This window comes from Nyctereutes procyonoides, unplaced genomic scaffold (genome assembly GCF_905146905.1).
Source record: "Nyctereutes procyonoides isolate TBG_1078 unplaced genomic scaffold, NYPRO_anot_genome, whole genome shotgun sequence".
NCBI classification, from domain to species: Eukaryota; Metazoa; Chordata; class Mammalia; order Carnivora; family Canidae; genus Nyctereutes; species Nyctereutes procyonoides.
Window position 1 is genome coordinate 19384077 of NW_026575147.1, and position 16174 is coordinate 19400250.

General features: G+C 40.2%; 1 protein-coding gene across 1 annotated transcript in view; it reads right to left on the minus strand.

The window, feature by feature from the left end:
* The window catches only part of OTUD7B (OTU deubiquitinase 7B), a 54290-nt gene that overhangs the window by 21644 nt on the left and 16472 nt on the right, over nt 1–16174 (minus strand). The gene's annotated exons all lie outside the window — the stretch shown is intronic.

Genomic DNA, 16174 nt, shown 5'->3' on the forward strand with positions numbered 1-16174 from the left:
CCAAATAAGTTCACCTGAAAAAGATCTCTTTCAGACTTGACTTTGGCAGAAACTCTGTCCCTGACTTGATAGCCTGGCACCAATCCACATTCCTCTAAAGTTAGCAGTTCCAGCTGAGGAAGCAGTAGCAGAGTAAAGAACGATCTCTAACCAAATTCTGCCACATTAGACAGGTTTACAGTTCTCTGGAGAAGAGGGCTTGCTGCTAAAATAACCCTAACACACCTGCCCTACCACACCCACCAATTCCTTGCCTTTCAGAGAAGCCCAAAAGTAGAATTCTCAAAGGTAAAAAAGGTGACTCTGGTGACGCACTGCAGAAACATCTCCTCCTAAACAATCTTAAGTCTAAGGGTGACTCAGATACCTTTTCTTCAAACGTCCCCCAACCCCAGGACAAAACTTGTTTAGTGGTATGATTGGATCCTGATTTTCTGCATTCCTTAGAAATATTAAGGCAAATAAACAGCAATGATTTGTGGATCATAAAACCAGTAAGTCACTAACTTGCGTATAGGGACATGTTTTATTCCTATTCACAGCCCCAAAAACTAGCATCTAACACAGCACCTACAATATTGTAGCAGTCAATAAATGCCTGATGAGTAAATGATTAAATGACTAAGTGAACCTCCACATCAGCTACTACCAAATGTTTGGCTTAACTTGGCAGATGAGAAAGTCCAGGGTCCTTCATACTTCCTATCACCTCTCTATTTCTAAGAGTCTACCCTGGTCTTAACCACCCTGGTCAAATTACTTACAGGGTTTCAGTTGCAGACTGAATTCAATGGATTCGATGACCTTTAAGGTCCTTTCCAGGTTTAAAAAATGAAACTCTCCAGTTCTCTATAGCCTCATAAACCATGATCCTGACATTTAGTTTAGTTGATGCATTGTCAATGTCTAATTTCCTCCCATTCTTCCACAATTGTCAGAAAAGGCTGCCGATAACATAAGGAACTTTTGGCCTAGCATACCTCAAATTCAAAATGTTAGGTTATAAAATAAATTAGTTCCTTACATCTTATACAAGAATTAAATTCCTTTAGAATTCATAAATGAATGGTTTCTCCCTCCCCTAATAGAGACAAGAATTTCTTCTCCAAGCCCATTTTAGTTACTGTCTTAGAGGTCACAAGAGATGGTTGCAGCCCAAATAACTTGAAAGCATGACTAATCCAAAACCAAGAGCATAGCTGCAAAATGAATTTCAATCCTCTCTCTTTAAAAAAAAATATGCAAAGGAACTTAGTAAAGCCATTTTAATAACTGACAGACTGTGGGAGATACAGGGTAAGCACACAAATAGCAATCAGCAAAAAGATGCTCAGCAGAAGAGAGAAGAGTTGATTAAGTCATAGGCATGAGGCAATTTTGCAGCCAGACATAGGCTCCTGTGACTGAGAAAGCCAGTAAGAACCACCAATGTCACAGCATCATAGATCTCATTTGTCAACATAGTAGGTCATTCTTTCCAAAAATTATTTTCGAGAAGTAATTTAGAGATCCAGCATGATCTAGAATGACTTGCTAAGAAATTCAAAAAAGCACTAAACCAAACTTCTTGGCAGCACATTCTTATATTTGATGCTTCCAGGTAGAGACCACAGACTCCACCCTAACCCCATCCAACAGATGAGGACAGTAGCTTTTGTTACATCACCACCAACACCTGGCTTGAGCTTCTCAAATTCCAAATGGGATATATCCACAACATGGACTAAGACGCACGTCCTTGGCTCTGTCTCAGCACACAGGAAGGAAAAAAAGAAAATACTGGCTTTCGAACTTTCAAACAAAACAGAGGAGGCACTCAAACATCTGTTGATTGAATGGTGTTTAGACAAACCTCAATTAGGTCAAAACTCTCCAATCCTCCAACTGGATGAGACGTTAGTGATTACTTAATCCAATGTTTGCCCTCATGTAGAAATCTTTCTATCACATCTCTGACAGAGAAATCACCCAGTCTCTACATGGATACAAGTTTTGTTGGAAAACTCATTCCTTTGCCACGATGTCCCTCTTATTGTTGGACAGCTCTAAGAGTTAGAAAACACTTTTCCTAAACTAAATGACCAGCCCACCTCTGTAACTTCTGTAAGTTCCAACACCTCTGTAACTTCCACCTCTGTAACTGTAACTTCCACCTAACAGCCTCTGTTCTCTTCTCCAGAACAATAAAATCTGCTCCCAGGAATGATGGCATTTTCATAAAAAAGAATTAGAGAAAGCATTTCTTCACATAGAACTATGTTTACAAATAGAGGAACAAATAAGCTTGAAAAATCAGGTGGGTTGTCCAAAGTCTGAACCCAGATATTTTGGACACATGTTTGACTGCCCACACTGCCTCCCAAGGCACTAGGACATTACCGGACCCCCAAACAGCACTGATTCTTTTTTTTTTTTTTAGTTTATTTATTTATTCATTTATTCATTTATTTATTTATTATATATATAGAGAGAGGCAGAGACACAGGAGGAGGGAGAAACAGGCTGTATCCCAGGAGCCCGACGTGGGACTCGATCCCGGGACTCCAGGATCGTGCCCTGGGCCAAAGGCAGGCACCAAACCGCTGAGCCACCCAGGGATCCCCCAGCACTGATTCTTACTCACTGAATTCTTCCACATAGGAAAGGGCTGTGCTTATCTCTCATATTTATTAAAGATTTAGACACCTGCCTTCTATCACTCTCACTTTAAATCCTACCATTTTCCTCAGCAATTTCAACAGCCACCTACATAATCCATCCAATGTTTCTGCTGTAAGAGTTTTATAATCTCATCAACTGCAAAGACCTTCATCTCTACTCCAGTACCTCATTCCTGGGTCCTGCCATCTCCTAAAACTGCTCCACCTCTCTTTTTTCAACATCAGAAATCTTACTTTGGCTACAATCTCACCTCCTTCCAGCTTTCCTTCTCTACTACTAAGCCTGCTCTCTTATCTCAAGATATCCTCACCTCAGACTAAGACAGCCAATTCCTTAACCACCTTATTCACTAATTCAACAAAAGTCATGGAATGCCTACTATGTGTTAGGTACACTATGATTAGCATTAGAAACAAAAGTGAACTAGACAGACACAATCTTTATCCTCACAAAGATTCCAGTGGAGAAAAAAAACACAAAATTTCACTGAAAATTGTAATAAAGAAATGCTGGAGGGGCGCCTAGGTGCCCCTGCGCCTGCCTTCGGCTCAAGTCATGATCCTGGAGTCTGGGGATCAAGACCCACATTGGGCTCCCTGCTCAGTGGGCGGCCTGCTTTTCTCTCTGCCCCTCACCCCTCTCATGCTCTCTCTCACTCTCAAATAAATAAAATCTTTTTTAAAAAGGAGAGAGAAAGAAAGAAAGAAATGCTGCAGAGATGGGTGTTATCTCCTACAGGAAGTCAGAAAAAGCTTTCCCAAGGAAGTGATAGGAATTACAGGGACAAACTGGGAAACGAAGAATGCTTAAGCAGGGGAAAGAAACATCTATCAATGTTCTGTGGCAGGAAGAAACATAGAGGTGAAAATAGTACAGAGTAAGGGTTAAGAGGAGGCCTAATGGACCCTGTTAAACATTGAGATTTTATCCTAAAAGTAATGAAAAGCCATTGATCAGTTGTAAGTAGGGGCAGGACATGACCAGATTTGAAGTATTAAAAGATCTCCCTGGCTGTAATGAGAAGAGTGTGGAAGGAACACAAGTAGATTTAGGGAAGATTGGTTGGGAAATTATTGCAAAGACATAATAGTGAGCTGGACTAGGATGACAGCAGTGACAGAGAAAAAATGGATAGATGCCACTTTGTCCCTTCTTGGCAACTGAGTATGAATCCAATGACTGACCATTTATTTTCCAGTAAAAACTTAGTTCTGCTATTCTTCTATTTCATCTGCCCAACCTGGATGGTTCCCACATTCAACTTCTCTGTTACTACCTGGGGCTAGTAAGCAAGATCAGATCACATAACCATACAGAGCATCCCAACTACAAATAAATGGTATTCAGTCTCATTACTTTCAAGGAAATACTTGTCTTCTGTTTGCCTCTGGGTCAAGTCAACCAATCTTGTCAGCCACTCTCCCACACCTCCACCACTCTCCTATACAATCCTTATCACCTCCCTCACTCCTGAAATATGACTTGCCTCCAACTTCACAGAAAACATTATGAAGCAAGAGGATTTCTTTCAGGTTTCCTCTCCAGTCCCTACCCCGCCAGCTTCTCTTCTCCCCACCTCGCAAAACTCCCTAAAATCAACCACATTCACTGATGCTATTTTCTTGCCTTAGATGCAGTCCTCAACCTACCAAAATGTGCTTCTACTGAAGGAGAATGACACTGACTTACAATAATATCACAATTATCCTTACTGCTTATCTAAAGTGATCTCTTTGTAGCATGTGATACTGATCACTCTTCCTGCCTCTCTGGCTCTGCATCTTGTCACCTTTGTGGACTCCTCTTCCTAAAAAGGTTAGTGCACCAAGGTTCTACCTCAGGCCTTCCATATTTTCAATTTAGATCATCTCCATGAGAAGTTTCATTCATGCCCCTCATAACTTCAATGTATTTGGAGTCCCAAACTCTCCAGCTTACCTGGGAATCCCACATAACACTTCAAACTCAACATATAAAATACATGAGCTCAATCTCTGTCCTTCCTCCTTTCAAACTACTCCTCTTCCAGTATTGCCTGTTCTAGCAAATGGTACCATCATCTCCCCTAATATCCAAGTCACAAAAGCCTGGGAGCCACCCTGGACTTCTCTCTTATCTTATCCTCATTCACAAATAATCTTTTATGAAGTTCTAATTTTCCCTTTAAAATTTCCCAAATCCGGGATCCCTGGGTGGCGCAGCGGTTTGGCGCCTGCCTTTGGCCCAGGGCGCGATCCTGGAGACCCGGGATCGAATCCCACGTCGGGCTCCCGGTGCATGGAGCCTGCTTCTCCCTCTGCCTATGTCTCTGCCTCTCTCTCTCTCTCTCTCTCTATCATAAAGAAATAAAAAATTAAAAAAAAATTTCCCAAATCCATAGCACACTCTCCATAAGCTACAACTCTTTTATTCTCTCTCAGGCTTTGATAACCTGGACTCCAGGGAACAGCTTCCTAATCTCTCCCTTTTCCTCTCTCCAGCCATTGGTTGCTGGTAGAGGCTGATCAATCTGAAATGCAAATAGGTATAGCTCACTGCTCTAAATTCTTCAATGACTAAAGCATAAAATCCCTTCACAATTGGGCTCTACCTAACCCTCTGGCCTCATTCACCTGCCACCATTCCCCTTCCTCTCCAGGTAGTTCTCCAAGTATCCCATGTGCTTATACTTCAGCTCCTTTGTCCATGTTGTTCCCGCTGCTTGGGAGGACTTGTGGTCTAGCAGGTGAATTCTTCTCTCTCCTATAAGGTTAACTGCAGTACTACCTCACTTGCAAAACTTTCTCGGCTTCCAAATGTAAATTGCCCACTTCCTCCTTGCTGCTGCACCTGGCACTCTACTTCCATAATGTTATTTATCACACCACTGAGTACTTGTGTTTATTTACATGTTTGTCTCCCCACTAAACCAGAAGCAATTTGAGGTCAGGAATCTTGTCTTGTTCACCCTGTATCCCTAATACCTAAGCGCCTGGTAGGTACTCAATTTGTGTTCAGATAAACTAAACCGTATTTGTACAGTACCCCATGGTATGCATATATGTGGACATGTGCATGCGCGCGCAAACACACACGCATACACACACCAGTACTGCTGATAATCAGATAATCAGTGTTGTAAACAGGCAGATCTAAAACAGTGGCTCAACTGAAAGACAATGGCTTCAGATTGTTAAAGATCTTATTTGCAACAGATTTCTCTTCCTAAACATTGTTTAACCCAGACTAACATTACAGTCTGCATGCTCTGTGTGCCCAACTACTTAGTAACAGAGAAAAGTGACCCAAAATTAAATACTGATTATAGAGAAGTTATGTTAAAGTGTCTGAAAAACCATTGACCCTACATTTTCTCATCTACTACATCCCCCAGCATCCACATTCTCACACTATACCTCCTCCCAGTCCCACATGCACTACAGCTGTGCCCAAGTCCCCTCTGACTCCTCCCAAAACTCACTGGAAAACCACAACATTCAAGACTGTCAAGAATTTTCAAAGGTCAGAGACTCCTCCATGTCTATGATGTCAGTCCCAAGGAATCCAGATAGGGAGAGAGCGGAGGGACAAAAACTCTTAGAAATTTCACACAATTCTTGGTTAGGTGGGAGGGAAAAACCAAAGACTCCCTTGGCAGATTGTTTTTAATTAATATGGGTCCTTACAAGTAAAAGAAACAAAATATAGCCTTCTTAAAAAAAAGGGGGGGGGCGGGGGAATATGACCCAACTCCATACCAAGGAGACCTATGTAGACCTATATTACAACCCAGAGACAGAAAGAAGTGAAAGGGAGTAATATGTGTTAAAGCTGCAGGCATTCTTTCATTTTAAGTTCCAAGGAACTCTAGGAGGTTTGTTTGGATGGTTAACCCTATCACATAGATGAGGTTGCTAAAGCTCACAAAGGTTAGGTAATCCACTCAAGATCATAAAGGTAAAAAGTGCCAGAGCCAGGATTTTCACAAAGCCAGCCTATCTGACTCAAGACTAGACCCTTATCCTACAGCACCCCCAGCCCAGGGAGGTCTAGGAAAACGTGTGACACCCACCCATGCACCAGTCTCTCTGTTGCAACTCCTTTCAACAGCACAATGAGAGAGAGAACTGGCTCTGGATTCAGAGACAGATTCAAGTTCAAATATCAGTCTACCAGGATGCTTGGATAGCTCAGTGGTTGAGTGTCTGTCTGCCTTCAGCCCAGGGCGGGATTCTGGGGTCTCAGAAGCAAGTCCCACTGCATGGAGCCTGCTTCTCCCTCTGCCTGTGTCTCTGTCTCTCTCTCTCTCTCTCTCTCTCTCTCTCTCCTTTTCTCATGAATAAATAAATAAAATCTTAAAAAAAAAAATACCAGTCTACCTACTAAGGGCTGTGCTATGGGTAAATAACAGAACCATCTTGTGCCTCCAGTTCTTCATGTATAAAATGGGGAAAATATCTGCATTTCAGACCTCTTGTTAGGATTAAATAACTGAATGTACATTAGGGCGGTACCAAGCACATAGCAAGTCCTCAAAAATGGTCAGTTGCCTTCCTACTGCCTAACTCCCCCTATATACTCTGCCTCATTCCACTGTTGCCCAATATAGCCCCTGTATCTTTCCTCCAGAAGCTCCCTCCAGTTCCACAGCTATCTCAAAGTTATTGTCAACACATGCACACAGGACCCAGTCTACCATTCTCATTCCAATATCTTTCAACTCCTTGAGCCTCCAAGAAAACGTCATAAAAGGACTCCTTTGGTTGTACCTTCTACCAGATGGTCCCTCAAGCAAAATAACAACAAAAGAAAACTGTCTGTCCTCTCCTAGATGTACAGACACAGCTAAATAGCTCACTCATTCCCAAATTTCCAGGGAGAGTAAAGATACACATATTTGCTGAAATTGTAATGTCTTTTTTTCTTAACTACTTTTTTTTTTTAAGATTTTATTTATTCATTCATGAGAGACACAGAGAGAGAAGCAGAGACACAGGCAGAGGGAGAAGCAGGCTCCCTGCGGGGAGCCCAATTTGCAACTTGATCCCAGGACCCCAGGATCATGACCCAAGCCAAAGGCAGACACTCAAACACTAAGCCACCCAGGTGCCCCTGAAATTCTAATGTCTTAATCTATCAGTCCTACCTCCCCACCTTTATCCCTTACTACTCTACCCATTCCAAATTCAAAGATTTTATAATATTCTCTTAATATCATGCATGTTGTCTATTTTTTGGGGGGAAAATGTTTACATCCCCTCCTACTCACCGTGCACAATTCTGGGTTGTTTTCTACCTCCATCACAGTATATACTCGAGGAATAGCCACTTTCTCTCTCTAAATCAAACTTAAAAGAAAAAACTCAACCCAAAGACTCAATCATATAATGTACCATTCCCAATTTATTAGTTTACCATATGCTATTGTGGATATATACCAGAAGAACTAAAGAATCAGCTCCATGGCTTTAACACTACTACTAATATGTGCATTTCAGAACAAGATTTAACTATTTTTTCAAGAAATTTCTTTTTTTTTTCTGAGACCTACAAATAGCAAAATGAATCTCTAAGAGATAAATCCATTAACAGCCTAACACTAACATAAAGATCAGGGAGTTCTCAGAGAACTCCTTATGAATTGGCATTTGTCTTTTCAGTGCTACTGATAAAAGGCTCCTTGGATTACAGTTACTTGGGAAATTTAATAATTCAGAAGACGTGTACAATAGAAGTGACCTTTAGAATAATAAGGGCAGAGAGTCATAGAGAAAGTCTGTTATTATAAAATTGGCACAACAGTAACTTGAATAGAAACAAAAATCATATTAATGTTGATTTGTTTAGATCCAGACCAGTATTTCTATTTGCCACACACAATGGATTTTTTCTTTCCTTTCAGCTTGGGTCAAATATAGTTCAAGGTTTGATTCTCAATACATTCAACTTTTAAAAGAATAGTCTGGGGGCACCTGGGTGGCTCAGTCAGTTTAAGTGCCCTGGAGTCCAAAGATTAAGCCCTACAACCAATCCCTACGTCATCCAATCCGTACAACGGGCTCCCTGCTCATCAGGGAGTCTGCTTCTCCCCATCTCTCTGCCCCTCCCCCTGCTCCTTCTCTCTCTCCCACTCATACTCTCTCTCTCTCTCTCTCTAAAATAAATAAATAAAATCTTTAAAAAAATAGTGTGTAAAAATAAAAGTTCTCCTTAGGCCATTAAAGAATCTGATTGCTACACTTTTGACATGAGAGAAAAAATAAATACTACAAATCAAGAGGCTAGTCCAATAATAGTAAAACACATTCTCTAGACTCAACTCACATTTAGTAGCTGACAGTCTTTTCTCCCTTTGATTTCTAACCACTGGTCATTTCACTGTCAATTAGAGAACCTCTATTCCAAAAAAAAAAAAAAAAAAAAAAGAACCTCTATTCAAGGAGAGAAATAGTGGGAGAAAAAAAATTCTAATTACGAACTATCTACAACTAGTTATCCATAGGAAATTCATTTTGTAAACTTCCGGTAAATTAACTTCCTTCAGCACACAACTACTAATTTTTTTAAAGCCCTAAATTAGAAAAGGAAATTTGTCCTTTATAAAATTATATAACCCCACCCAAAGAAAGATACTTTTTTTTTTTTTTTATGATAGTCACACACACACAGAGAGAGAGAGGCAGAGACACAGGCAGAGGGAGAAGCAGGCTCCATGCACTGGGAGCCCGACGTGGGATTCGATCCCGGGTCTCCAGGATCACGCCCTGGGCCAAAGGCAGGCGCCAAACCGCTGTGCCACCAAGGGATCCCAAGAAAGATACTTTTTATTACTATGTTTAAAATTCTCCATCTGCAAGTTCCATAGTTCATTTATCCTAGTCATATCTAGACCTCATTTGAACTCCAGGCCCAGTATGTGCAACATTCACTGTCACCTACTGTTATCATATACTGCCTTGTAGTATTAGTTGGCTTTCCTGATACTTGCATCTTAGGTCTCCAATTTGACTATCAGTCATTCAATCAAAATTTACCAAGCTGGGTCCACCATGTACCAGGCACTGCTCTGGAGCCTTGGAGATAGATATAAATGAAGAAGAGAAGCCACAGTCCTACCTTCAGGGCACTCCAGTCTGCTGGGAAAAATCTAAACATGTCATTTATGCCCAATGGGGTAGGAAGAGGTTTAAGAACAACTAGTTTACCTGGATGGGTGGGGGAAGTTTCTCAAACTGGGTCTCTAAGGATGTGTAAGAGATCCTCAGGCTGGAAAACGAGATACATTCCAAACAGAATTAAAATCCCTGAGGTTAGCACCATTCTTTTATATTTTAAAAAATTCTAAACAGGCCTAAAAGATTGCTTGGCACATAGTAGATGCCTAACAAAATTTGTAGTCCTAAGTTATTCATACTAGTCCATGTGTATGGATGATTGACAGTTAATCTGTATTTGAAACAGGCTTGTGAATTATTTACTGGTTTCAAATGTCATCATCTACCCCACTGATACATATAATCAAGGTCTACATGGAACAAATACAACTGTACAGCTGTCTGTTCACTAAAAATAACTTTTATTTTGCTGTAATTTTTGTTTTCATAGCACTTTCACAAATAGGACCTCAATTAATAAGAATTCTAAAAATTAAATACTCCTTTTGAGATTTTTAATCCCCTCTTTTCTGATGGAAAATACATACACACAGGGAAACTTACAAAGCTTAAATGATACCCAGAGAGCAAGAAGTTTGGATCTAGGTATTCTGAGTTTGAATTACAGGGTTTGTCAATTCTATAGGCATTTATGGCAAAATCCAATCAGTCTAGCCATGCAAGCTCCACAGACTAAAGAATTATTTAATATTTTGCTTTTAAAAATACTATCCATATTCATCCACACTACTGTCTCCATCCTCCCCACTCACCACTAACTCCACCAATACACACATATTTCTATTTCCAAGTTGGAGTTAGGAAGCAGAAACTCCAACCCAGGATATCCTGAGACCCAAAATTATTTGGGTCTCTTTCATTTGTATAGGTTGTGCCATTTGTGGTAATAATTTTTCTTTTAGGGACACCTAGGTGGCTCAGTGGTTGAGTGTCTGCCTTTGGCTCGGGGCATGATCCTGGGGTCCTGGGATCAAGTCCCACATTGGGCTCCCCACCAGGAGCCTGCTTCTCCCTCTGCCTATGTCTCTGCCCTCTCTCTGTGTGCCTCTCATGAATGAATGAATGAATGAATGAATGAATAATGAATGAATGAATGAATAAATAAATAAATAAATAAATAAATCTATCTTTAAAAAATAATAATAATTTTTCTTTTAAAAGCAACCAAGCCTCACGCACCTGGGTGGCTCAGCTGGTTAAGCATCTGACTTGATTTCAGCTCAGGGATCTTAGGGTTGTGAGATGGAGCCGTGTCCGGCTCCATGCTAGGTGTGGAGGCTGCTCAAGATTCTCTCTTTCCCTCTCTCTGGAGGTAGACAGGACAGGGGCCATCACACACTCTCTCATTCTAAAAACAAACTTATAAACTGTACTCAGCACAGAGTCTACTTGCCTCTCTCCCACCCCTTCTGCTCTTCTCCCCGTGCTCTCTCTCAAATTTTTTATTTTTTTTATTTTTATTTTTTTAATTTTTTTTTTTTTATGATAGTCACAGAGAGAGAGAGAGAGAGAGAGGCAGAGACATAGGCAGAGGGAGAAGCAGGCTCCATGCACCGGGAGCCCGATGTGGGATTCGATCCCGGGTCTCCAGGATCGCGCCCTGGGCCAAAGGCAGGCGCCAAACTGCTGCGCCACCCAGGGATCCCTCTCTTGAATTTTTTAAATAAAATTTAAAATAAAAGCAACCGAGCCTCTTATATTTAAACATATAAAATTAGTTATAAGCATATAACATAATCTGACAATTCTAGTCTACCTGGGAATACAGACTATACATTTCTATTTTTACATAATTAACCCTCCACATTCGGGTCTAATGTGGAACAAGTCTGGTAATGAGGTGCAGAAAGTCAGTCTATTTTCCTTGTTTGGTACTTTGGAATTATGGACTTTAGAACCAGGACATCAGAGATCACTTCATTCCATACCCTCAAATTACAGATGAGAACACTGAGAACCAGGTGAGGGAGATTAAATGACTTGCCCAAAGTCACAGAGCTAACTAGTGCTAAAACTGTGTATAGAACATAAAGTCTGTTGACTGCTACTCTTTTTTTTCTCCAAAGATTTATTTTAGAGAGAGAGCTCATGCCCAAGTTGGGGAGGAGGGGCAGCAGAGAGAGATAGACTATTCAAGCAGACCTTCCTCTTCTCCCCACTGAGCACTGAGTAGGGAGCCCAAAGTGGGGCTCGATCCCTTGACCCATGAGATGATGACCTGAGCGGAAATCAAGAGTTGGATACTTAACCGACTAAGCCACCCAGGCACCCCTGTTGACTCCTATTCTAGCAATCTTTATCTGAATCCTATTCTAGCAATCTTTATCTGACTTCACATATAACGATGACTTTCAATTCTCTATGTGATCCACTTTGTGGATTTATCTATGAAAAATTTCCTTTTCTCCGGCCACCAAGATAAATCTCTTACTTCTACAGATGTGTACTAAAGAAAAAGATGCCTAATTAGGAAATTTAATCATTTAAACAAATCATATTAAGGAAAATCATCTTTGTTTTGCTCATCACCACTAAAGATAGAAACTGGATTTGAACATATTCTAGCACTGTATTCCTGAGGTCTAAAGTTTTGGAGCAAGAGGGTAGGATAAAATTAAGTGTGACAAAAGGATAGATTTTTCTTTTTCTTTTCTATTGATAGTATAAAGCTACAATATAGTTTTCATATGCTGTTATGAAATCATAGCAATAACTAAATTTTGAACAGAATAAAACATAAACAGACGCCTAGGTGCTCAGCAGTTGAGCATCTGCCTTGTGCTCAGGATGTGATCCCAGGGTCCCGGGATCAAGTCCCACATCGGGTTCCCTGCATAGAGCCTACTTCTCACTCTGCCTATGTCTCTGCCTCTCTTTGCATGTCTCTTATGATTAAATAAATAAATAAATCTTTAAAAAAAAGAATAAAACATAAAATAAAAACCAAGAGAGAAATAAAGCATCAACTTTTGATGAAAGGCACGATTTCCTTAACTTACCATTCTGGGAGGTCATACTGTCCTAGACTGATATACTTTATCAGTATAGGATCCATAGTAATGGAATGTAGTTGACTTTACCAATAAACTGGAATGAGTTGTTTCCTATATAGACAGATGCTTCCAGTAAAATGTACTATAAATCCCTAAAGTCAAACACATGTCAAATCTTGTTTAACTTTCTTCCCACAATAGTGTATGTCTAAGTAGTATAGGCAATCCTTCGAGATGACATAGCCCTAGGCAAAGTTTTCAGGGTAAAAGTCTCTGCCTTTCCTTTTCACTTCCACAAAAAGTACAAAAGGTATGAATTAGTACACAAGTCAGTTGGCAAATATCCCACTGTCCTCTGAGTTTTTCTCCTTGAAATTAATCCAAGAAACCAACCTTCATTAGAATGAGTCTTATCCCTAACCTTAAAAATGTTAATATTTTTAACACTATTATTGGTAGTGGTGGTGGTGATAGCAACTGCTAGCTTTGCAAGTCACAAAATACTTTCTATTTGAAGTATTACTTAGAGTCACTGAGAAAAATGCAGAAGATAAAAGGAAACACCATAGGCAATTATCTCAAATATTGAAATCAAACCCAGTTCAACTGGAATTGAAAAGCATTTTCAACTCTACCACTAGGTCAGAAACACTATTTCTATCAAAAAAAGCATAGGGACTCACGAGACTTCATGACTGCAGAATTTAGATCCAATCAGGCAGAAATTAAAAATCAATTGAATGAGATGCAATCCAAACTAGAAGTCCTAACGACGAGGGTTAAGGAGGTGGAAGAACGAGTGAGTGACATAGAAGACAAGTTAATGGCAAAGAGGGAAACTGAGGAAAAAAGAGACAATCAATTAAGGGACCATGAAGACAGATTAAGGGAAATTAATGACAACCTAAGGAAGAAAAACCTACGCTTAATTGGGGTTCCCGAGGGCGCCGAAAGGGCCAGAGGGCCAGAATATGTATTTGAACAAATCCTAGCTGAAAACTTTCCCAATCTGGGAAGGGAAAGAGGCATTCAGATCCAGGAAATAGAGAGATCCCCCCCTAAAATCAATAAAAACCGTTCAACACCTCGACATCTAATAGTGAAGCTTGCAAATTCCAAAGATAAAGAGAAGATCCTTAAAGCAGCAAGAGACAAGAAGTCCCTGACTTTCATGGGGAGGAATATTAGGGTAACAGCAGACCTCTCCACAGAGACGTGGCAGGCCAGAAAGGGCTGGCAGGATATATTCAGGGTCCTAAATGAGAAGAACATGCAACCAAGAATACTTTATCCAGCAAGGCTCTCATTCAAAATGGAAGGAGAGATAAAGAGCTTCCAAGACAGGCAGGAACTGAAAGAATATGTGACCTCCAAACCAGCTCTGCAAGAAATTTTAAGGGGGACTCTTAAAACTCCCCTTTAAGAAGAAGTTCAGTGGAACAATCCACAAAAACAAGGACTAAATAGATATCATGATGACACTAAACTCATATCTGTCAATAGTAACTCTGAACGTGAATGGGCTTAATGACCCCATCAAAAGGCGCAGGGTTTCAGACTGGATAAAAAAGCAGGACCCATCTATTTGCTGTCTACAAGAGACTCATTTTAGACAGAAGGACACCTACAACCTGAAAATAAAAGGTTGGAGAACCATTTGCCATTCAAATGGGTCTCAAAATATACCCTAAAAACTATAGAACACTTCTGAAAGAAATTGAGGAAGACACAAAGAGATGGAAAAATATTCCATGCTCATGGATTGGCAAAATTAATATTGTGAAAATGTCAATGTTACCCAGGGCAATTTACACGTATAATGCAATCCCTATCAAAATACCATGGACTTTCTTTAGAGACTTAGAACAAATTATTTTAAGATTTGTGTGGAATCAGAAAAGACCCCGAACAGCCAGGGGAATTTTAAAAAAGAAAACCATATCTGGGGGCATCACAATGCCAGATTTCAGGTTGTACTACAAAGCTGTGTTCATCAAGACAGTGTGGTACTGGCACAAAAACAGACATATAGATCAATGGAACGGAACAGAGAACCCAGAAGTGGACCCTGAACTTTATGGTCAACTAATATACGATAAAGGAGGAAAGACGATCCATTGGAAGAAAGACAGTCTCTTCAATAAATGGTGCTGGGAAAATTGGACATCCACATGCAGAAGAATGAAACTGGACCACTCTCTTGCACCATACACAAAGATAAACTCAAAATAGATGAAAGATCTAAATGTGAGACAAGATCCCATCAAAATCCCAGAGGAGAACTCAGGCAACACCCTTTTTGAACTTGGCCATAGTAACCGGAGAAGGACAAACAGTGTATGTTCTCATTCATTTTGGGAATATGAATAATAGTGAAAGGGAATATAAGGGAAGGGAGAAGAAATATGTGAGAAATATCAGAAAGGGAGTCAGAACATAAAGACTTCTAACTCTGGGAAATGAACTAGGGGTGGTGGAGGGGGAGGAGGGCGGGGGGTGGGGGTGAATGGGTGACGGGCACTGAGGGGTACACTTGATGGGATGAGCACTGGGTGTTATTCTGTATGTTGGTAAATTGAACACCAATAAAATTAATTAAAAAAAAAAAAAGCATAGGACCCTAGCAAAGGAAAATCACAAATTTCCCCTTAAATTAGACCTGATTCAATTTGTACATGTTAAGACCACAGTTTCAGCAAGAATCTGATGTAAATCTTCGATACCCCAACCCATTTTCCAAATGCTTTACCCAGTTAAATCATCAATAAATATTCTTCTAAAAGGAGGAATAATGATAAGAAAACTGCCCTAGAAAGACAAACTGACAGCACTCACCATTCAAGTACCTTTAAAGATTTAACTAATACTTACTGTGCACCAATCAAGTACCAAGCACTAGGTTAGACACATCCACATAAATCATCTCATTAACCTTATGTGCCTAAATCCCAATCTTATTGGAACCAACTAGTTCTAACACCAGCCACCTTGATCCCACCTAATTAATTCCTAGGACTCAACTGAAACTCAGCTTCTCACTCTCAGACATTTTTTAGTGCTTCCTAATAGGTAATGCTTACTACAAAACCTGTGTGCCTATTGTTAAGCTCCCAACTCCAAAACAAACACTGTTCATCCAAGATATGGCACATAGTGATAATGACCATAATCTAAAACGAGTACTCTCTTGGATCATAATAGCTAAAGAATAAACCTAGAATACTAAAAAAAATTCAATTTCAGCTGGGCAGAAGACATTGGATTTTATTTTATTTTTTTAAAGACTTATTTGATTTATTTGAGACAGAGAGAGAGCATGAGACAGGGGGAAGGGCAGAGGGAGAGGAGGATCCCAAGCAGACTATG